The 22,618-nt window shown below is 45.0% G+C and overlaps 1 protein-coding gene across 4 annotated transcripts in view; it reads left to right on the forward strand.

Moving 5' to 3' along the window:
* Positions 1-22,618, forward strand: part of SH3PXD2A (SH3 and PX domains 2A) — a 269,014-nt gene that overhangs the window by 146,969 nt on the left and 99,427 nt on the right. The window lies entirely within an intron of this gene.

The raw sequence follows: 22,618 nt of genomic DNA on the forward strand, positions 1-22,618 counted from the left end.
TTCTCTTCTGGGAAACTGGCTGGTTTTGTGCTCATGGTATTTGCAGAGTGCTGACAAACCCCCCTTCCTTCGCAATACTGCCTACCTGCTTAAGGTGCTGTTCCCTGGAGATGCGCTTTTTCTCTGTCAAGGCTTTTGATGTATTTTCCCATGTTAGAAAATTCAAAAAGGCAGCATGTGAAGCTGGCTGGGGCCAGTGAGTGTTGCTGGGGGCGGCAGCTTTGATCCTCGGTGGGAGTTTTGTGATAAACTTGATACGCATTTTTCATCATTTGCTCTGTATGCATGTGTGTGTGTGTGCATGCCTTGCAGGGGGTACAGGCACTAGTCCTGAAGCTGCACTCAGCCCATGGGTAAAACCCACTTGTAGTTCACTGCTGATCGAAATCCTTCGCATCCCCAGGGTAACTCTGCCTCAAGTTACCCTGCATTAAATTTAACCCTGCCATCTAATAGCTAGGGAGCTACTCCCGTCTTTAATCTCTCTGACAGTGCCTAGTCAGGGCTTTTTGAAGAATTTTATTGGTCTTTTTTTCCATATAAGCATTACTTTCTTTATCTGGAGTTTTGTACTGCTGTCTGACCCATTTACTTGGAAGCCTGTGAGGAGGGCTTGAGTTGGAAGAGAGCTGGGTTTGTGATCCAAGTATGAGTCTTTCACTGTTAATTAGCATTCATAATTGTATGCACATTTCTAAACTGCCGTGATTGCCACGTCCTTTTAAAACATGGGGCAGGACATCAAAAGGGTTATGTCTGCTCAGAGATCAGCAGAGAAGCAAGAAATTAAATTGCCTGATACCTTAAAAACTATGATGTGAGCTGTTTTGCCCCCATTATATCAAAAGTGACATAGGAAAAATAAGTCTGGAATTAGACTTTTAAAGCTCATTAGCCTTCAAGATGTAATTAGCAGGAAGCAGGCTGTTTGATGGAGGTTTGAGGTGCCCTGCGCCTGCCGTCGCCATTGGGTGGGCAGGCGCTCTGCATAGCCAGCATGGTGGGAGCCTTGTCGGATGGGGCTGTGGCAGGACTCATGGGATGAGTGGGAGGAAAGGGTTAAGAAGTCCTGAATTCAGATTCTCTCTCTGCTGCAGATTTGCTTTACAGGAGCTGCTTCGTCTCCCTCTGCGTGGCTTAGTCTGTATTTTAGATCTCAGGCCAACTCCCGGTAGAGGATACCTGTGGCTGATGGGTAACACAGCGATTCTGTGCTCTCTGATTCAGACTTTCCAAAGTCCTGCTGGTGACAGAGTAATGTCATCAAGTCTGTGCTTTGGAAATACATATTTTACGAACATGAAATACATGGACATATGTGCATGCTCCATCCCTGATCCTGCCAGCTGCATGTATCTATATACTTTTGCATTTTCTAGTATTGCCAGTTTTTCTGTGGCATGATCAAGCATATTGAGCCAAATACATTTCACCAACAGACCTTTTGGAAGGCAGATGGGTTTTGCGGTTACGGAGCCCTGCTTGTCCAGGGCTATTGGCAAAAGAGGTTGTCAGGGCAAGGGAGATGAAAGCGTTGCCTGTAACAGAATTGCAAACCGTTTGGTTCCCACTAAACCCAACGTGCTTTGTGCATGCTTTGTGCATGGTGATGGATCGTATCTCACAGAGGCAACAGCAGGGACTTCTCGGTCCCAGCTGGAGAGTGTTTCTTCACAGCCCTGTGCCAGCCACAGCCCAGCATCTTTCACATAGGTGCTGTCGCTTTTATTCTTTATCTGTGTAAATCCTGACAGAGCGGGTCTCACTTCACTGACGGGACGGTGCCTGCACAGAAGTTGCCACAGTGCAAGTAGGAATTAATCGTGCCTGGCCTCCATCAGAGCGTGAAGCATCGCCTCCGAGAGCGCCCGGAGGATGCTGGGTGCAGCAGATGCAGCCGGCAGAGGGAGTGTGGACCATTGCACACTGTCTATTTGTCTCCTATTAAATGCAGTGCCCTGCAAACTGGCCTCTTTCTTCCCTTCTTTCGGCAGACTGCTAAGTGGGAACAGAGCAATGCGATAACGGATTGTTTATTATGGAAACATGCCACTTTTAGTAGATTTACAAGCAGCTTTGTGGAGCTCCTGACCGCTCTGTATTTTTGTTTTTAGTCCGTTACTCATCTTGATACATCATTGGTATATGTCTAACCATGGCTGTAAAAGACGCTAGTGGGGACATGGTGGGGCCAAAGCATGGGAGATAGAAAGCAGCTGTCAGGCAGCATTTCTTCCAGGGGTTTGAGGAGTACCAGCAGGCTGTGTCAGCCCAGCAGTGACTGTTTCTCGGTGACTGACTTTACAGTCAGACTATTTTGTAGTTCCTTCAAGGCTCCGTGGTTTAGCGGCTGCACAGACGGTTGCACTGCATTTAGAGCAAAGTGAAATAACACTAGTTCCTCCCATCCTCTGCTGCCTCACCCTGAGAAATTAGCAGCCTCTTTTGGGAGTTACTAGTCAAAATCCCAGATCCGAACACCTCCGGACTTTCAGCAAAGTTTGAAACCAGTTCAGGAGATGAATTTCAAGTCTACTTTTCCTGTGCCAAAACCCCCAGAGCTGAATACCTGGGAACTATGGAGGTGGGTTAACTCACGCACCAAATACACTCTGAGCATTTCATTGTCTACCTCTCATACATCAGCTCTCCCAAAATAATATGTCTAGCATGGTTCATACCACAATCGCTGCTGTAATCACCACTGAAACCTGGATAGGTTAGAAATCCATATGTGGATCTGCGTCTGGGTGAATTTGGCAGACAAAAAGCAGTCCCCCAAAGGCAATTTCTTCCTATCAAATCATCTGCCAGTTTTAACAGTTTTGATTTATGCTTTTTAAGGTTACTGAGCTCTTTGCTGAAAGAGTTGAAGGCCATCTCCACTGGCGCTGTTACTGAATGAGCCACCTCAGGAGCAAGACTGGCTTCCAGATCAGAGAGTAGCTGGGAGGTTGTATCTTTTACATGTGAGGTTTCTCCGCCTGATGCGTTGGTGTCCTGCAGTTCCTTAGCTCAAACAAGTGCTTCCAATTACAGAAAAGTGTATGTGACATACATCAGTCATGGTCGGGTTTTGTACACTGTAGTTTTAAGGGGGAGAGGGGGTGGTTCAAGTGTTGCACTTGTACCTGCTCCTTTACCTGATGCTGCAACCTAGGGTAGAGAAGAAATGTGCCATGTGGGTACGCAACCGTCCTCGTTCCTCTAATGAAATTTTGCTTTGGGAGTTAGTTTTTCTTCTTTTTTTTGGTATTCTTTTTTATTTGCCCCTGAAAGAAGAAATCAGTTAGGCCAGTTGGAAGTATATGAGGGCTGTTTTGTGTGGGGAAAACCAGAACAGGTGAGCAGTTCTTGGAATTGCTTGGACAGTAGACGAGAGCATGGAGTAAGAGATCAACAAGAGGGTAGTTAGTTTAGTTAGAAAGACTGGCCGAGCATAGCAGTCTGGAAAGTAGATCATCTTTCTGAAAGGCACAAAGAAGAAAAAGAATGGATGCAGATTCATCCCTTGTGTAATTCTTTTGAAGTTGGTGGCTTACATCAGGATGATTTAACCCCATTAATTTTAATGGGTCACTGCAGTGTCCCAAGAGTTGCTTTTTGCTGTGCTCCGTTCTGAGGCAGAGATAAAGCAGAGCCTCAATGTCTGGGCTTGAACCCAAGCTTGGTGTCCCCATAGGACTGGTTTGGGCCTGTCGACATTGTGGCTGACTCCAGTTGGAGAGGGAAAAGGATGCAGGAGATGATGATGTGTCTGAGCCCCTGTCCCGTGACGGCTGGGTGCTGCCAGGACTTCATCGTGAGCCATAACCTGCCTGAAAAGTGATATCTGGTCTGTAAACCAAGGATAGCCAGCTTAAGAGCACTCACTGGAGTTAACACCAACCCTCACGCTGCTGCAGCTCTGCTGATCCAAAGCAATTAACACATGGAGAGACAAGGAGGTGTGGAGCAGTGTGTCAAATAAGAGCCTGAAATCGAGCAGAAACCGGCACCAGATGAGCCCTGGTAGGACTCAGTGGGCAGAGAGCGAAGGTCAGTGCCCTTGACACACGACAGGGACTCAGGGGCTATGGCCGGGGACAGGGATAAAGCGCGTTTACTACCTATCGATCAAAGCAAGCCGGTCATAGCAGGAGTTGGCCATGCATAGTTAAAAAGCCCATGTATCACAGCAGGGAAAATTTAATCTATTGCCGGGAGTGGGGATGCGTGTCACCAGTTGTCAAACAGCTGAAAATGTGGCAGCAGACATAGCTGTAGTGTTCGGGCAGAAATAGCAATCGTGCCCCAACCTCGTCAGGCAGCAGCGTCATGCGCCGTGCTCGGCCCCAGCTCCTTGGGGACCTCAGAGCCCACCTTACACCTCAGCTGTCTGTTTTCTGTCTGCCTCTCCTTGTGTCCCTTGCTCCGAGGGACACGTGTAGGAAAATAGGATTACTGTCCTATTTTGAGGGTTGCACAGCTTTCATCTGACTCCCTGTCCTTCATTTTGCAATCGTTTGCAAGTCGTGCTGAAGTATTGACCAGACAACAGGAAATGAGCCACGAGGAGCAGATGGACCATAATGAAATGAAGCGCTAAATCTTCTTGCAAATGTTCTTAGTAATACGAAGGAGGGGGCAGCCCCGTTTGGTGAAGGTTGGGTGTAAAATCAGCCCTAAGCAGCCTGCTTTTGTCAAGGCATCAGCTGCTTTTTAGCATCTTGCAGAAGGAAGGGAAGATGAGCATAGCTGTGTCTCTGGGCATTTATCTCTTGACAGACTTGACATGACTGTGCAGTGGTTCCAGGGAGAGGGTGCAGACGTGGGTCCCAGTAGGGAGGGATGAACTATGTGTGGCAATAAAAGTTGCTCAGTAAACTCAGTGGCTTAACTTCTTCTGATACCTCCATTTAATCTCATTAGTCTATAGTCTTCTCCCAATCACATATTGTAAGGCAAACTCTGTTAAATCACTTCATAGCTAAAGCTGATCAGAAAATCCATCTGGATTGGCAAACTGATCTGTAAAATGCTTTATAAAATAAAGATGCATCTGGCCTTGAATTATATCTTCTGCAAAAGCAGAAGGGAGGGGAGCTCAGCTCTGGTCCTGCACTTGGGTCACAGCAACCCTATGCAACGCTACAGGCTTGGGGAAGAGTGGCTGGAAAGCTGCCTGGCAGAAAAGGACCTGGGAGTATTGGTTGACAGCCGGCTGACTATGAGCTAGCAGTGTGCCCAGTAGCATCCTGGCCCGTATCAGAAATAGTGTGGCCAGCAGGACTAGAGAAGTGATCATCCTCCTGTACTCGGCACTGGTGAGGCTGCACCTCAAATGCTGTGTTCAGTTTTGGGCCCCTCACTATGAGAAAGACATTGAGGTGCTGGAGCGTGTCCAGAGAAGGGCAACAAAGTTGGTGAAGGGTCTAGAGCACAAGTCCTATGAGGAGCGGCTGAGGGAACTGGGGTTGTTTAGCCTGGAGAAACGAGGCTGAGGGGAGACCTTATTGATCTCTACAACTACCTGAAAGGAGGTTGTAACGAGGTGGGGGTCAGTCTTTTCTCCCAAGTGACAAGTGATAGGACAAGAGGAAATGGCTTCAAGTTGCAGCAGGGGAGGTTTAGATTGGATATTAGGAAAAATTTCTTCACCGAAAGGGTTGTCAAGCATTGTCAAGTATTGGAACAGGCTGCCCAGGGAAGTGGTGGAGTCACCATCCCTGGGGGTATTTAAAAGATGTGTAGATGTGGTGCTTAGAGACATGGTTTAGTGGTGGACTTGGCAGTGTTAGGTTAACAGTTGGACTCAATGATCTTAAAGGTCCTTTCCAACCTCAATGATTCTATGATTCTATGTATATCGAAGGTTGTTCTTGCAAGCATGTGGGCCTTGGAAAGACCATGTGTGCTGGTACCTAACATATCACAGTGTAATATTTACACGTGAATGCACCATGTACATGTATCTCTCTCTTTTGGAGGGAGAAGTGTCAGATGTAAAGGGTGAAACTGAATTTGCCTAAGCCCAAGATACGGTTGCAGTTCACCCCAAGGGCTGGAAAGAGTGCTGCTGCCCCTCTGGAATTTCAACCATGCCCATGCAAAGACAGGTGAAAGAGTGCCAGCAAAAAGTCATTTCTCTGACAGTTTATTTTAAGTAACTGCAGCAATTCCCTTCACATTACACAGGGCTGCCTGCACAGTCCTTGTGCAGCCTTTTCAAGGGTAGCCCAGGCTGGCAGCATGAGGGAGTCCGAGTGCTGCAAGATTCTCCAGGAAATTAAGCCTTTTTCCATAGCAAATTAAGTGACTGAAAATTGCAGGTGCTGCTGAAATCCTGCCTGCGTGTCCTGATCCATGAGCAGCATTGCCAGCCCAAGTCTGCGGTGCAACGTGTTAGTACAGTTTTCTACCACACCACACCTCTGAGCTCCTGCGATCGCATCTTCAGAGCGTCCTACCTATGGACAATCCAGTGTTGTTTCCCCAGATTATGTAGCTAATAATTTTAAGTGATGGGGAACTCTGAAAAAATTGCAAATTTTATTGAACAAAGGAGATACTAAATATGCTGAGAAAAGTATTTGTTACTGCTCACATGCTCTGCTCAACGTTAAATGTGAACAGACCGCAGCAGGTGTGACGGGATGTGACACAGACTTGGAAACCTTGGAGCGAGCCAAGGGAAGGCCTGTGAGAAGAAGAGAAAAATGCAACATGATGATGAAATGCAAATATTTCTGCGACTGTGTTTAAGTGCAGGATCGGGGGCCATCCAGCTGTCCATTGGCCGCCTTCAGCCAAAAGGCAACAGAAAGCAGTGGATGATCTCACGCTGCTCCTCTTAAATTGACAAATATTCTCCACAGTTGCTTAAATATCAGTTTTTCTAAGGTTATTCTTTGCCAGCTGTTTGGCAAAGCCTGATGTGGGCTGAACGTTTTCTTCTCTCCTCTCGCGCTGCTTCCTCATAATGCAGGAAACTGTTCGGGTGGTTCAGATGGCCGCGGATGGGAGGTGGGACAGCCTAGATGTATTTCAGAGGTTTGAAAGTGTGTCAGCAGAAAAACCCTCAGCGTGAGGCCAGCTATTGGGAGGATAGTGCTGACGTACAGCTTGTGGGGATCAAAGCCCTGGAGAAGCTCAAACAGGGCTGTCTTTGAAATGCTGGTTCCTGCAGGTATAATGTGGTGGTTTTATCTGACCTGTGAACATCTCTGACAAGGCATCAGGTCATTAGTCTTGTGCTTGTTATTGTAACATTTGCTGGAATGAAACACTGGCATTTTTAAATCACAGCTATCAAAGCGTATTATAAATTGTAAGCAGTTTCTTTTCCTTTGTTTGAGTATATCCCCGTGCCAAATCATTCGCTGCTCATATCTTCTAAATTGGGCGTGACGTTACCAGTGAAAAGCTGTGACTGAGCATAAAATAATTATTTTTTTAAAAAATAGAGCAGCAAAAAAAAGTATATTTCCTAAAAAAAAGAATAGAAAGTGACCCCTACCTCTTAAAACAGTTCTTCTTCCAGCCTCTGATAATGACTGTGTGTTCGACTCCTGAAGTGCTAAAAAGTCTGCTTTTTGTAAAGTGGAATTTAAAAGACTGTTGCTCAGAAGTGTATATATATATATATATATATATATATATATATATACACATATATATATATATACTGTGCAGTTACTCCCACCCACAACCTGATTTTCTTGCTTCTAAGATCTGTGACACATTTTTAAAAGGAGCGGTGTATTTTTAAACTCACACTATGGCATGAGATGAAGGTTGGCCCAACTGAGTCTGAGTCTTTGAGGGACCGAGAAATTAAACTCCAGCCTTCACTCTTCCTTTGCAACTTTGAGCCAGGAGCTCTTTGCTCAGCTTTCTTCCTGTGAAATGCTGTGGCATCTTGTCCCTGCTTCTGAGGAGAGAGATCCACCCAAGTTTCTGGGTGCTCAGTTGTGAAGATAACATGGCCACAATTGCATTAGCGACTGGGTGCTCTGAGGTCTTTCAAGTAGGGTCTGTTCCCAGCCTGAACTGCGGTTTTCCTCCTGAGATGTTCCTGACTTCTTTAAGCGTTGAGCAAAACTGCACCTGGAGGCACATTTGTGGCTTTGTTGTCATCATTGCTGTTATTTTTTCAAGTCCTCTTTGGGAGACAGACTTTCTTTGGAGCTGGAGCTGAGCCATGGTCCCAGGGCATGCACATGGTGCGACCCATCTCTGTGCACGTCCTCGTGCCGTGTGCTCCGCGAGGTCGGCTGCTCTCACAGCTTCCTCGCCTGCCCTTCGAAGATCCTCAAGGCAGGTGAAGGAGGGATCAGGGACAGAGTATAATGTTTGCATTTTGGACTGTTTCTCCACTGGTTAGAGCAGTTCTGGGACCTGTTGGGCATGAGGTGGCCTGCAGATGCTGGGGGAGTGGGGGCAGAGAGGTGGCCAAAAATCTCTGACCTTCCTTCTCATCACCATCCCAGATTTGTTTTGGTACACACAGGGCTCTGAGATTTTCACAACATCATTTAAAGAATGTTTCTTCTTGGGTAAAACCAGAGCACTTTTCCCTTTTCTGTGTCTTTACTGAGAAAAGGGTCTTGGTATCGTTATCAGGGGGAAATAAATGAAGCAACTTATTCCCTACCACAAAACCTTGCTTTCTTCAGTGTAAAACAAAGACATAAATAACCAGCATAGTGGATGTGCCCAGCCTCTAATGTGTGTGGAGTTCACTCTTCCAGACCCTTGGTTTCTTCTGGACAGTGATTTAGAAGGAAAAGCTTTTATGTAATCATGAGGTAGGTCTCTGTACAGCTCCCCAGGCACCACTAATGGATGGGATGCACAGCAGAGCTTGAAGGTTTTTTATTCTAGCTGGGTAAGAGAGAGAGCTGAGTTTCTGGTGTTTCACACACTACTGCTAGGTAGGTCAGAGTTGGGTTTTGTGCACAGCCCGGGATGTTCGTGTAGTGATCAGAGCGATTTTGCATTACGGTGAGGTGTGTGTTATAAGGAGGGGAGGGAGGCAATCAGCAGCAGAGGGGACAACAGGTCGAGGCCAGAAGTGGCAAGGCAAGGACGGGTGGGTAGCTGGTGCTGGAGAGGGAGCGGAGGCAAAACAGAAGGTTCCGGGAGTTAGCTTCGGTCCCAGAGGATAACTGGGGAAGAAATTATTAATAAGTAGGTTATTGGCAGCAGGATACTCCGTTTCATGCTCTGATTCATAATCCCTACTGCTGCATCTTGTGGCTGGTGCACCCAGATCCTAGTTTTGAATCTTGCAGTATTTTACAGTGATGAGAGATTATTCAAAATAGCACTGAATTCAGACTTGGTACTGGGAGCTAAGAGCAATGCAGACCTTTGCATTTCACATTTACAGTTGGTTTTATGCAGCATGATTGCAGTATAGTATGATATCCAGTGTATCTGCTTGGCTGGACACCGCAGTGTGGACTTCAGGATACACAAACCTCCCCAGGACTTGAGGGATGCTCTTGTCATCCTGTGGTAGGTGCAGCTCTGTGGGGAGGAACTCACCGCCAGGCACAGCATGGCATGCCCCTGATAGGAGAGGCAATGTTCCTGCTGAGAGTGTGGTTTCTTAACGTCCAGCTTCTGGCATTTCAGGTAACAAAGGGAGAAAAAGTGCACAAAAGCTGATTGCAGGGCGCGACATTTGCAGAACCTCGTTGATATTCTGAGCTTGTGAATTACTGAATGAGTGAGATCAACAGCCTAAAAGGGGGGGGGGGGGGTGGTGGTGTAATTCCTGACAATTGATGACATTTTCCCTTTGCCCACATGTGATATCTATATATCAGATAACGTGAACATTTACAGCAGTAATAAACTGCCAATGGCCATTTAGCTTTGAAAACATAGAGATCCTTCATGTTGCAGGCCAGAAATACCGCCTGAATCAGCATTCATTTTGAAGGAACAAGTAATTTCTCTTTTAGCTGAATTAAATGTCTTCTATAACCAGCTGAATGGATGGAAATAATTAAATTCATTCATTATGCCTCTTCACTTTTATGAACCTAGAACATGGAAAAAGATATTGGAAATACCACACACACACACCCTTTGGAGATGTATGAGGTGAATTAAAAGTTAATGTCTGGATTGAGAATTGGGCAGGAGTTACATAAAAGGAACAAGGAGAAATTGACTGTGTTCTGCATGAGCAGGTCTGAAAAACATCCAAATTTGTATCTGAACTGGACTGCAAAATTTTTGGTCTATTCAGACGTAGCACTGTTTCATGGTGTGTGATGGCACTTCTGTGCCTTGATGCCTACGATCTGCCTACAGTTTAAATGCATATAAAAAGATTATATCTTCTTATACTTTTCAGAGTTATTTAATGCTGGTCACCTTAGAAAGTCGGTTGACATGATTTGAGGTGTTTTGGGGCAAGTATATAGGCATATATTGGAGGTCAACGTGATTTTTTTGATTTGCGCTTTTAATTGAGTAAGGCTCAAAAGAAAGTATTAGTATGGATCTGTACATGTACTAGCAAAAACATCTTCTGCCTCTGCAAACTGAGTTTTAAATTCAGTTTTATAATCTATAAGTGTGTGATCAAATACCAACCAAGCAAAATTTACTAGAAGTTTTGATAATTTGGGGTATGGGTCTGTAAAACTTAGGGTATATTGGTCCATCTCTAGTCTCAGGAATCTTATACTGGTCCAGGCTGAAATAGCTGTGCTATTTTCTTTGTTTCCTTCCCAAAATGAACTGAGCGCTGAGACTGAAACAATCTCTTACACCATCTTGAAGTATAGGGCTTTTTTTTTTTAATTATTTCATACCCACATATGAGAAACAGCATCACCATTTGCTTATGGGGTGCTCAATAAGTCCTTCTTCAGAGGGTCTGATACTTCCAAGGGTAGAGTACTCAGGAAACTTTGTGATGCTTCTTTGCAGATGCCACATAATTTAGCTCTTTAACCTTTTGGGGATCAGAGAAGAGTGGGACCTGTTATCAGAGTTGGGTATTTGAAAGGAGTTATGGCAATTACCTTGAAAAGTAACCCTAGTATTTGAAAGGTTTTATCTTTAGGAAGTTGTCTCTATTTTTCTGGCTTAATTGGTGCCTGTCACTGATAATTTGGAATCATTTAATGAATCCCAACAGTTATATTGGGCAAGACAAGTTCAAGACTTCTTTTTTCTTTTATGTTTTAGTGTTAGAATCACAGAGGATGTTTTAAGACTGGCTGGTGCTGGTAGGTAATCAGGGAAGACAAGTCTGCTTTTAGTAGTTGCCAATCCAGCAAAATTTACTAGATGCATTTACTAGATATGTTTTGGAGTTTTACAGTTTCTGAAAAAGTTCAGTTCAAAAGACAGTGATTAGAAGAATTTCTTAGAGTTCATGAACTCATAGTAGATCTTACATGCCGTGATTTATATCTCTGACTCGTAAATTAAAGAACCCGATGACTTGAAAGATCTTTCTATGTGGCACGTTGTAGAAACAGGCAGAAAACAATTCCAAGGTATATAAAATTGGTGTCTTATAGAGAACTACATTACTTTTTAGTATGGTGGAAAGACATTTGATGTTGCAAGACAGTTAACTGAGGACATGCTGCTGAGGCAGATTTGGGAAGCAGCCGTGTTTTAATCTTGCTGTTCTAACTGAAGGAAGTTTAATGAGGGAAGGAAAGACTACAGTCACCAGATGAAGAAGTCGAAGTTCATACTGTGGACTTGATCTTGTCTTCCCATGTGCATTGTAAGTTTTTGCCTCTCCTGGAAAAAGTATTTGCCATTCTTAGGGCCATATGTACAACAGATGATTTTAAAAAGTCAGGAGAGAGATCTGCCACTAAAAGGGGATGTAAAACTAGCTAGGGCAATAGGGTATTTAGCAGTGCAGAGTGAGTACAGATGCAATAGCCATCTGCTGTCTATGCACGCTGCGGTCTTAATCTTTCAGGTCCTACTGCCCTTGGACACGTAGCAGGAGCAGCAAGACAGAGAGGTCCAAGCAGCATGTTGCTAAAAAGCCACATGAGTACGCAGAGGTGCTAGACACCATAAGAACAGCACCAGAAAGGAATGCAAAATAGTATAACACCAAGCATCTGGCACGCTCTGCTTTACACTGGGAACTCGGAGGTCTAGCCGGGCCTGGCCCATGACTGGAAATGCCTGTAACTCATTCCTTACTTTGCTAATTTAGAGCCTTTAAAATGTCAAAAATGCCAGTGGCAGCCTGGGAATTCCCTGTGCGAGCCTTCAAGATATGGGCTGGTGCCAGCGCTTGCACCGTGCACTGGGACGGGCTGCAGGGAATCCCGGGGAGTGCCGCTGAGACCCAGCGCCCACCATGGGGTGGTTTTGAGGCTGGTATGGGGCAAAGGAGAGCGTTCGGGGGAGGCTGTGAGTGGGTGTCCTCGCAGCAGTCAAAAGGAGAAGGGCAGACAGGAGGCTCTCCTGCTTTGCCTTCCCAGTGGGCTCCCTCCAGGGTCCTGTTCCTGTGGGGCCCCCCAGGGCTCAGCGTCACCAGCCCCTGCAGATTCGTCATGGGGAACCGTGCTCACAGGTGCGATGTGGCCGACGAGGGTATGTGGGTTGAGGGGGATTGCTTGTGCCGAGGGCTTTCCCGCAACCAGGAGGGGAGAGCAGGAGGAAGGCAGCCCGGACCACTGTCGTTTGGGTCTCTGCTCCTTTCTCGGGTCCCAAGATGAGGAGCAAGAAGACATGGGAGAAAAAATAGTCAGATGTTTTTGTTGTGTTTCTGTTACTTGTTTGGCAAAGCGGAGGTAAAGGGGTGATCTAATAGCAACCTACAGCTTCTTGAAGGAGAGTTACAAGGATGTTGGAATCAAACTCTTGCTGGTAGTGGCAAACAATACAAACAGGAACAGTGGCCAAAAACTGGTGTGGGAGATTCAAACTGGATAATAGAAGAAACTTCACAGAAAATGGTTCCTTATTTCCCTAGTAGTTACCATCATTATTCTCTTTGGCATATGGAAATGTGGCAGAAGAGTCAATACGCTGTTTTGAGATCCTTTACTTCAGGGATTCGTCGGTTTTGGGGTGTTTCTTTGCTCAGCAACACCATAAGCAAAGCAGCAGCAGTGGCTGTAGCACTAACTACCACTGGCAATACACCTCCTGGCCATAGGCACTTTGCAATGGTTCCTGTCCTTCTGCTGGCATCCATCCCCTGGTGTGAAGAGACCTGCTCTAACCTATGCCCGGGGCTTGTTGGATGCCACTGGCAGGTCAGGTTAGGTCATCAAAACTTTTTTAGGTCATCAAAACTCTTGCACCCCTGGCTTACTGCATGAGCTTGCTTAGTCACCATTTCTACATCCCTCATCTCTAAACTTGTGATGAGGTGACTCACTCCTATTGAATGCATGCTCGATTTTATTAGATAGTCATCAACATGTTTCATATGCTCTCTATTAAAGAATTGCATGTGTCTTTCCTTGAATATCTTCTGGAAACAGCTTAGGTAAACAGCTTAGACAGGGGAAGCTCAGTACCCTTTACCAAAACAAAAAAATCCTATAGGTTGTCTTTTGTCAAGTACTGGATGTGGCATATGGGAGAATTGGGAATGATGAAGTATTTACTCAAATTGCTAGTTTCCGCTGCATTGAAGTCAGAGACACTGAAGGCACTGCAGCATTTATAACTGATTTCCTGAACAGTGTAGCAAATCGAGATGAGAGCCCTTTTCTTGTAACTCACATGTGCAACAGAAATCACTTAGCTAACATAAATCAGGGCTAAATTGCTTTTAAAGGCTCACAAAACATTTCTGAAAGAGACAGGATGAGGAAACCGTTTTGCCACAGCAGAGTATGTCCCCATGATGAGTCCTATTAAAGCTTGATCAAAGAGCCTTACTGGCTTTTCATTAGAGCCTGGTTGTGTATAGTTGAAATTCAGCAGTGGTTTCAACAGAATAGGCACAGAAATATGCACAGGAGGTAAATTTAAGCAGGAATCTAGACCATCAAAGTATGTGATTAGGGACAATTTAATGTGCTGAGTAATGCAGTGTGATTTGGATGTAATTTATCCTAATCCAGTCTGATCTTTTACAGGAGAATATATTATAAGGCCACAATTAGGTGAGACCAGGGCCCCATCTGGCCTCCTGTCTCCAACAGTGGCTTACAGCCAATAGAAGAAACAAAGCAAATACAGAGTGAGCTTCCCTTGTGTATCCTCTCTGCTTCTGGCATTCAGCAGTTATGGGACTTCTTGGGTCAAAGCATCCAGAGCATGGAGTACAAAAGCCACCATTTATCCTTGCTTCATGAATTTATCTCATTGCTTTTGAACCCATGCCTAGTTTTGGTGATTACAACGTCTAACACCAGTGAGTACCATGATTCAGCTGCGTTGCATGCAGAAGCCATTCTCTTAGTTAGATTTAAACTGCTGTGCTCCAACTATTCTTCCCAGTGCAGTAATTCAGTGGCAAAAGCCTTTTTGGACAAGCTATGTCTGGACCTGGGGTTGAGGCTTGGAAATCTGTAACTTATAAGTTTTTTCCTCTTCCTTCCCTCTCTCCTTTTCCAAGGACTCTCTGGGATGAGAGTTTTGGGGGTGACACTGTTGGTCTCCATGCACGCTCTGGCGAAGGTGGTGGTATCCTGCCTCCCGTGAGCAGGCACGAGTTGGCAGACAGTGGGCAATGTCTCCTTTCGGGGGTTTATCCGTAGGGGGACAGTCACCGGCGGATGGAGGAGACAGTGGCCGTGCACCATACGTGTAGCTCCAGGCAAAGTTAGTCTGAAACACCTGAAGGAGAGGGACAGCAAAGGGACTTTGCCTTTTCTTATAATCACCATTCAGGCTGCAATTTAGAAACCCAGATGGACCGTGTGGTTACCAACCAGAGGTTGGACCCAAATCTATGGAAACTAGAATTTGAGGGGCCCACCCTCAAATCAGGCAGGGCTCAAAAAAAATGAAGTAACGATTCAAAGCCTGTGCTGCCTTTTTAAGCTTTTAATCAGATTCGTATGATACATAGGCAAGCTCATTAGCCCGACTAGTTTATAAGGTGCATTTGAATTTACGATTCTGATATTCAGTACTTAATTTGTAACTATGACTAGATGCATCTTTTAAACATATATTGTATCTGTGTGTAGATGTGTGTAATAAAACCCCAAAGTGAAGAGCACAACTGGAAAAGCTGCACATGAGAATGATTAATTTTTATTACCTTGTTTTTATCACTCAGCATTTATGCTATAAAGGCTATAATAAAGTGACACATGCTTGGTCATTGTAAGACAGAGATAAATTTGGGCTCCCCACAAGGGACAAGCAAGGTCATTTAGAGGAGGTGAAGAGCACCTCCACCCAGTGTTCTTGCTAAGGTAAATACATTTTTCTGTCCTGTGGAGAAATTTGCCATCTGAAGGAATAAACACGGTAAACCAAAAACAGATGAGGATGTGACTCTTAGGCAAGATTTTGTTTTTATACTTCTTTCCAGGAAAAAGCTTGCTATAAACATTTGTGTTGTCTTTTTCAAGGCCGCTGAAACCTTGCAGGGGAGGATCACATGGCGTTAGCTCATTGCCCCAGTGTCCTGCAGCTTCCAGGTTGTGCCGAGCTGTCTCTCCCTGGTGCCGGAGAGGCCGGGCTTTGCTGTCAGATCGCCCTGCCCTGTATCTCACAGCCTGGTGAAACGCTGAATGTGCGATTCCAAAGCCCTGTCTTCATCCAGGAGGATAATTTCATCATAAAAAAATACAATTGTAAAAAATTCAAGAGGCTAATTCTGCATTGCTTCAGCCCGAGCCAAATACTGAAGTTGCACTCTGGAGCCAAGTGATCAACTTCACCACTGAGGAATCTTGGGACAGAAATCTGTGATATTCCCCAATCATTTAGGGAAGGGGCGGGATGCCTCGAACCCATCTCTTGTCCTTCTACACCCTTTTTATGCAAAAAAAGAAATGGTGACAGCTGCCCCCAAACACTCTGGGTCTGCATGAGGCTGAGATGGTCCACGGGGATGTCGTTTATCTTGGAGCTGTTTGCATCCCCTGCACCTTGGACCTGGTGGCAGAGCTCAGATTGTGCTGTGCAGGGCTAATCTCCAGGATTCTCCAAGTGCAGAGCAGAGGACACTGGTTTTCCTTGTCCTGCACCTCCCCTTTATGGTACAAATCCATGGATTCAGGTGCAGGAAGCACTGCTGGAGAGGAGGCAGTGTCCATCTCCTTCCAACCTCAGCTTTTCTGTGCAAGCTAAAGTTACTGGTGTGGGGAAGATCTCTTCTGCACTTATAGATGAGTTTCTGGTATTGTGCTTGGAGTTTCTCAGGGAGAACTTGGGTTCACTTTTACTTTGGTGGGTTCAAGGGAGCTGTCAGAAGTCAGCACTAAATCAGGACCTCCAGCTAGGTCCTGGTGAGCCAAACGGGGCCACTGTTGTTATGTGATGCAGAGAACATCACTGCAGCCTAACCAGAAGTACGTAGAATATAAAGCTGTGCTGTTTGCTCTATGCCAGCATTCCAGCCATGCTGTGAAGACAGCAGAAAGGTGGCAGGAAGGCAAAATTCTCTCTTTTGTGTTGTCTCTGTTCTCTTAAGGAGCTGGTTGCACAACAGTGGCTTACCCTTCTTAGCAGCAAGCAGAGACCGCTTCCAGCCAGCAAGAAATGCCTGGGTTTGAAGTCAGGTTGCCAGATTTTCTTGTGCCCCTCAAGTCCATTTTGCTCACGGCAAGGAATTCTGGAGTCTTGGGACTGCCACAATGGGGCTCTTTCTGACAGGGCTGGAAAGCTCGACCTCTACTCAGAAAGGACAGATTCATGTTCGAGAGGGTTCCACAATGCAACGATTTATATCAGGAAATGAGCAGAATATTTTCTAAAAAAAAAAAGAAAAAAAAAAAAAAAGGAAGATGAAGGAAAAAAGTCTTCATCTGTTTATTTGGCTCAGGGAAGAGATCAGCTGTGCTTTTATGATTTCAGAGGATGGAGTGCTGGAGGGGGAAAATGTATAGCTGTATGCATCCATATGTTTGTGTTCCTGATGCATAACATATAGAGTTAATTTTGCTTAACGTGTCATATGGGTCTCAGAGCTCAGTGGGAATGGAGGTACCTTCATGCACATGGTTAAACTTTTGCACTTTGAGTACCATGAATGTGGATTTTAACCCTGCACTCTCCATATAGCTCCTGTGTGTTTGTATAGTATTAAGGTGTTTGGGTGCTCCTTCAGCTATAGGCCTTGGTGACAGGCAGGCACCTAGTGACAGTTCTTGGTCACGCTTGATTTTGTGCCTTGTCTCAAGTAGAAAATGTCAGTCTGGCTGTTGAGGAAAATCAGTTAGGAGAGTTTCAAGATGCAAATATATTCTCAGGGCTCAGGTTTCTGTATGTGTAAAGAGCAGTAGCAAAGTATTTTTGTATTGGTTTACTTTAAAAACACTGTCACAGAATCTGATAGCAGCGCTAAGAAAAATAGTTTGTGAAAAAGCAGTCTTTGTTACTGACTGCAAACCGTATGAGTGTTGGGAAGGGGAGAGTGGACTTTCTTGTTAAAACATTTCTGTGCTTTTAATCTGCCTGGCAAATCATTGGCGATTAAATGATAATCTTGAGTTGTTTGTTTGAAATGTCATACATCTCCACCGCAGCCTGCCCACACCACTAGAGACTTTTAGGAATTAAGGAGCGTGGGAACATAAACGCCTACAATGTATTTAAACATGAATTAGCAAAAGCCAACAAATACGGAACAATTTTAATTTATGTATTAAAATACTCTAGAGGATACAGATTAGCTTCCATTACTCAGGGTTTGTCACTGTCTCATCTCCTTTGGACAGCAAACACTGAGAAACAGACAGAAAGATGATTTACTCTCCCTTTAGCTTCTGTCTCGTCTGATGAAATGTCTGCTGTGCAGCTCCCCTGGCCGTGCTCCTCCATGGGTCTGACAGCTCCTCATGCTTTGCAGGCGCTGTTTGCTCTCACTGTTGAAACTCACGGTTGTCTGAAATCTTTGCTAAATGAGACGAAGCCGAGCCTTGCTTTACTGGCAGGCAGAGGCCCTGGGCTAAAAGGTGACGTATCTGAGGAGGGAGGAATCCCACAGAGTGAGCTTGCTGGGTCTGCTGTCCCGTGGCAAAGGGGAGAAGCTTTAAAAAGAGCATTTGCATCACAGGTACCGCAGGGATGAGGTCCCCCGACTGAATAGATCGCCTCTGAGGGGGAGCTGTGCAGGAGCCAAGTTGCAGCCTTGCAGCCCCTCGGTTGATGCAGTGTTGCTCTGCAAACTCTCCTGGTTCCTGCAGGAGGCTTCTGCTGACTTGCCGGATCTCCATGGAAGATGCAGAAGAAACCCTCTGAGCCAGATACAAATGAAACTGAATTAGAAGTATGGCTAAAGAGATAGGCACAGTCTATCGCAGATGCACCTAGTCACTTCCAGTCTTCTCCTCCGCTTGGAACGTTTCTTAGGCTATATTGAACAAATGTCAGGATACTTGCATTTGTTGTGCCACTGCTTGTTTGTGTATATCTGTATGTATTTAGATAGTTGAAAACACACAAATGCACACATCAATGTTTATTAACTCTCACTGAACACAGCAGCAAATTCAGTCCCTAAAGAAAGGATGTGCCATAAAAATTTTTCCATAACATCGTTAATATAACCTTCATAATTAAATTAGATTGCAAGTGACATATAAATTCAATGACATAAGATATTTTTATCTTTCACAAATTTCCAGACTGACTGCGGATAGCTTAATGTGATAACAAGGCAATCAGCTCTATAGCAGTGCTCGTGATCTTCCTTTCACATTCATTGCTAGATTTCAAATGAGTAATGTTATCCTGGTGTAATGCTGATGAGAAAGGAAATCCAGCCTCCCTCTCCTTTGTCATTAAAGAAGAGTGTGTCCAGCTTGTGTGACGTGCTTGGCACCAATGATATTTTAATATTGTTAGCAGCAGGAAATACTTTCCCTGCCAGTAGTGACGTTCAGTGTCAGCTAAAGGTGGTGCCCCACAGGAAGACTTTAGACAAAATTTCTATATTCTAATACAAAAAAGGCTAGAAATATGCTATTTTTGTGAAAGGCATTTGTTCAGTATTGAGTGATCCTGGCTAATGAAGAAGGGACCTGCCAGAGCTATTTTTAGTTCCACCCGCTGGTTTCACTGCTATTCTTGTAGCTATGGCTGGAAGGGAAATTAGGATGGTGGTGTCTGTTCTCATACAGAAATGGAAGAAGAATGGAAATGTGTGTGTATATAAAGATAAAAAGATAAAAAGAGCAAGAGCTGAAGAGAAAGTGATCTTCCCCGTGTAGCTGCAGATGTGACATTCATTGTACCTTTCCTTGGAAGGGTTTTTCCTCTGCAAGGCCAGGTTTCTTGTCTGATTTAATGGTTAGCAGTGTGCCAGGTGCAGTCTGTATTGCAGAAGATCAGAGTTTCTCCTTGGAAGTTGTTACAGTTAAGAGAAACCATTAAATAATTTCCTTTATTGTTTTGGAGACATAATCCAATACTTCGGGCTCACACTAATAACGCTCCTCTGAAAATAGTGAGGCTGAAAGGTATTCACCTTATAGATCATCACTTGGGAGAGGGAAAAGACATCAGTGAATTACATGTAGAATAATAGGACATAAAAAATAAACATGGAGTCAGGCAGGGCTCCTTGCTGCTGCTATTGCAAAGCAGCAACACAGGCATTGTTCATTAGCAGAAAATAGGAGAAGAGTATGTATACAAAGAGCACTTCACACAGCCAGAGAGATTATTTGCTATACCTTCTTTGCTTTCTGTTTCAGCAGTCATTTTTTTCCCCAGCCTTGCTGGGAGAAACAAGTTTTGGCTTTCAGCGTGTCATTGGGGAGATGAGGATTTTATTTCAGGCTCAATTTTATTTGATACTGCTTTGTCCTGATTTTATGAGTGAAATGTAGGTGTACAAAAGAGTGACAAGACAGGGAGACATGGGGTACATGGACTTCAGGAACTCCAGAATCAGAACCTGATAAAACTTTACTTTAAAACTTACAGAAAGAATAAATGAAAAGATGAAAACTTGCCCAAGAGGTTGATTGTTGGCTTTTTTTTTTTTTTTTTTTTTGAGCGAGCCTCATGAGTTGGGAGTGGTGGTGATTCAAATAAATATTCTGTAATAATAATTTAATTTTTTCTGTAAGGATGATCTTAAGAGTAGAAACTAAGATCAGAAGTTGTAGGTTCAGTTGCCTTCAAGAGTTTGAATACACTCTGGATCCTCTGATGATGCTATTTACCCTCCTGATCTCAAAGGGACATCACTGAGAGCTACTTGCTGCTTCATTCTCTTGTAGCTGACCCTAAATTGCTCAGCTGTACACTTTGCAGTGACAGTGAGGGGCTTTTTCCCTCTTCAAACTAACCTAAAGGTTTGTTTTCACCATGCGCAAGCCATGAGAGAAGCAATGATGGGGTTCGCTGGACCAGAGCTCCTGGCCCACATGAATGGTTCCTGCCTCTGTTGGCACCATGTTTGCTGTTGACCAGAAATGTGGCTTGCCACATTATATCGAGGACAGTGCTCTGTGCTTGCATTAGTGGTGTGATGTGGAACATGTCTGCCCACTGCAGGGCTTGTGTGAGGAAACTTAAAGGCAAGTACACTTCCATAAATGATGTGCATTTGCTGTGGAAGAAATGCCAGCCAGATGCAGAACTGAACAGAAAAATAAAAGTGAAAAAGTTCTTTATGGAGTAATATCTCTTGTCATCCCATGATCTGCATGTAGAAAGAAAAAAGTTTCAAAAATTTGCCTTTTTTTTAATCTCTGCCTTCTTTAAATTGCATGGATGAGTCATGCTTTAAAAGAACAAGCCTCATTTAAAACCTTACTGCAGTCACTCACAGAAGCCCTAAAACCAGCTAGAGATTGGGCTGAAAGATGTGGGAGAGCAGCCAGGATGGAAGATTGAATTCTGAGCCTTTTGTGGCATTTGCTGCCATTGCACAGCAAGAGCACAGCCAAATCATCTTCTACTGTACTTTCCAAACTTGGGTACCAACTTGGGCCTGATCTGGTGGGCAAAGACATTCAGCAACATCTTTATCCATTTTTGGTTGCTTATTAACCATACCAATCCATCAATGCCCCATTTCTAATTGTGTAAATTGGGTGATTTTTTTTTTAAGTGGCAAAAAGGAGTTGGGTTTTCTTTTGCAACTTCAATCAGGCTGAAGGGTCTTTCGCCTCTATCTAATGCCGCTTGTCTTCACCCTTTTGTGCGTGCTCTGTTCACCTAGGACCTCTCTTAGGGTGCTTGCGAGGTGTCCCCAGCATGGCTGGCTGGCAGGAGATTGCCCTGGAAACGTGTGCTGAGGGCCTCCTGGCAAAGCCTGGAAGGGTGGTTGTGTTTCTCTTCTAGGGGTTGTGCATAGCTCAACCTCTGGGTGCTAACATTTGCAAGAGCTGGGTGCAGCCTTTCTGCACAACACCGAGGGAGGTGGGGACACAACATGCTGCAGAGGGAAATGCCAGCTGAACCCAGCTCCGAGCTGTGGTACTGAGAAGGTCCAGGAGCTTTGCTGCAGAAAGCCAGGACAGGCAGAAGGGATTGAAGTGATCATCAAGCATGTGCACAGTGGAGATACTAGGTTAAAGCAAATTACACGTGCGGATCTCAGCAGGGTTTCACCTTCTCGCCATTTTAGCGCTGTCAGAAGAGAGGCAGTTCAGGGCAGGACCAAACACAGACTTTCACATGCCAAGAGAGCTGTACTGACAGGAACCACAAAGCTCCAGGCTGGCGTGGGAGCAGAGCTGGGGCAGAGGACTACATTTTGGGGATTGTGCCTTCCCTGGCTCGTTCTGAGGGATCTCTGTTTCGGGCACCATATAGCAAGCATTATATTTGCATATGATATCACTTCTGTAGAAGAAGCAGCCTATTCATGAGCAGTAGCATCTTCACATCAAATACAACTGCAGACGTGGCTGAGAAAACAACCATTTAATTGAAGTAGAAATGACACTGGAAAATTCAAAGAGGGTGCAAAAAACTCCCAAATAGTTATCACTCGTTGGAAGGAAATCCTAGACATGTAAGGCATGGGATGCATGCAAAGTGCTGGGAGAAACAGAATTTATGGGTAGGCATACTTCTGCCCTCAAGACACATGTCGTTTCTTCAGATGATCCCCCAAACTCTCTTGAAATTAAGTAAATAGTTTGGGATAATCCTTCTCTGATCCCTCTGGAGTACACAGCATGCTGCAAGGACAAAGCCCCACTCCTGACAGCCTGGCCCCCAAAAATTTAGACGCTGCTGCCTGCCCCTCTGGTGGGACTCCTGCAAACACAGCCTGCCTCTACAGTGGGTTCATTGGGTGATTTTCCCAACATTAATGCCGCCGGGTGCGGCGTGTGACCGTGCTGCGGGCGCTGTGCCCGCACAGCAGTGCTGTCTCTGCCCGATCTGTCATTGCCCAGGCTCCTGCCTGTGCAGAGCGTTTCAGAGCTGGGTCGGAGAGGCTCCGGAGAGCGCTGGGAGGAAGCACAGCCATAGCGAAGCATTTCTGTCCTCGGTTCTGCTTATCCTGAATCGGTTCTCGCAGCTCCCT

The sequence above is a fragment of the Aquila chrysaetos genome, chromosome 11, assembly GCF_900496995.4.
Source record: "Aquila chrysaetos chrysaetos chromosome 11, bAquChr1.4, whole genome shotgun sequence".
NCBI lineage: Eukaryota > Metazoa > Chordata > Aves > Accipitriformes > Accipitridae > Aquila > Aquila chrysaetos.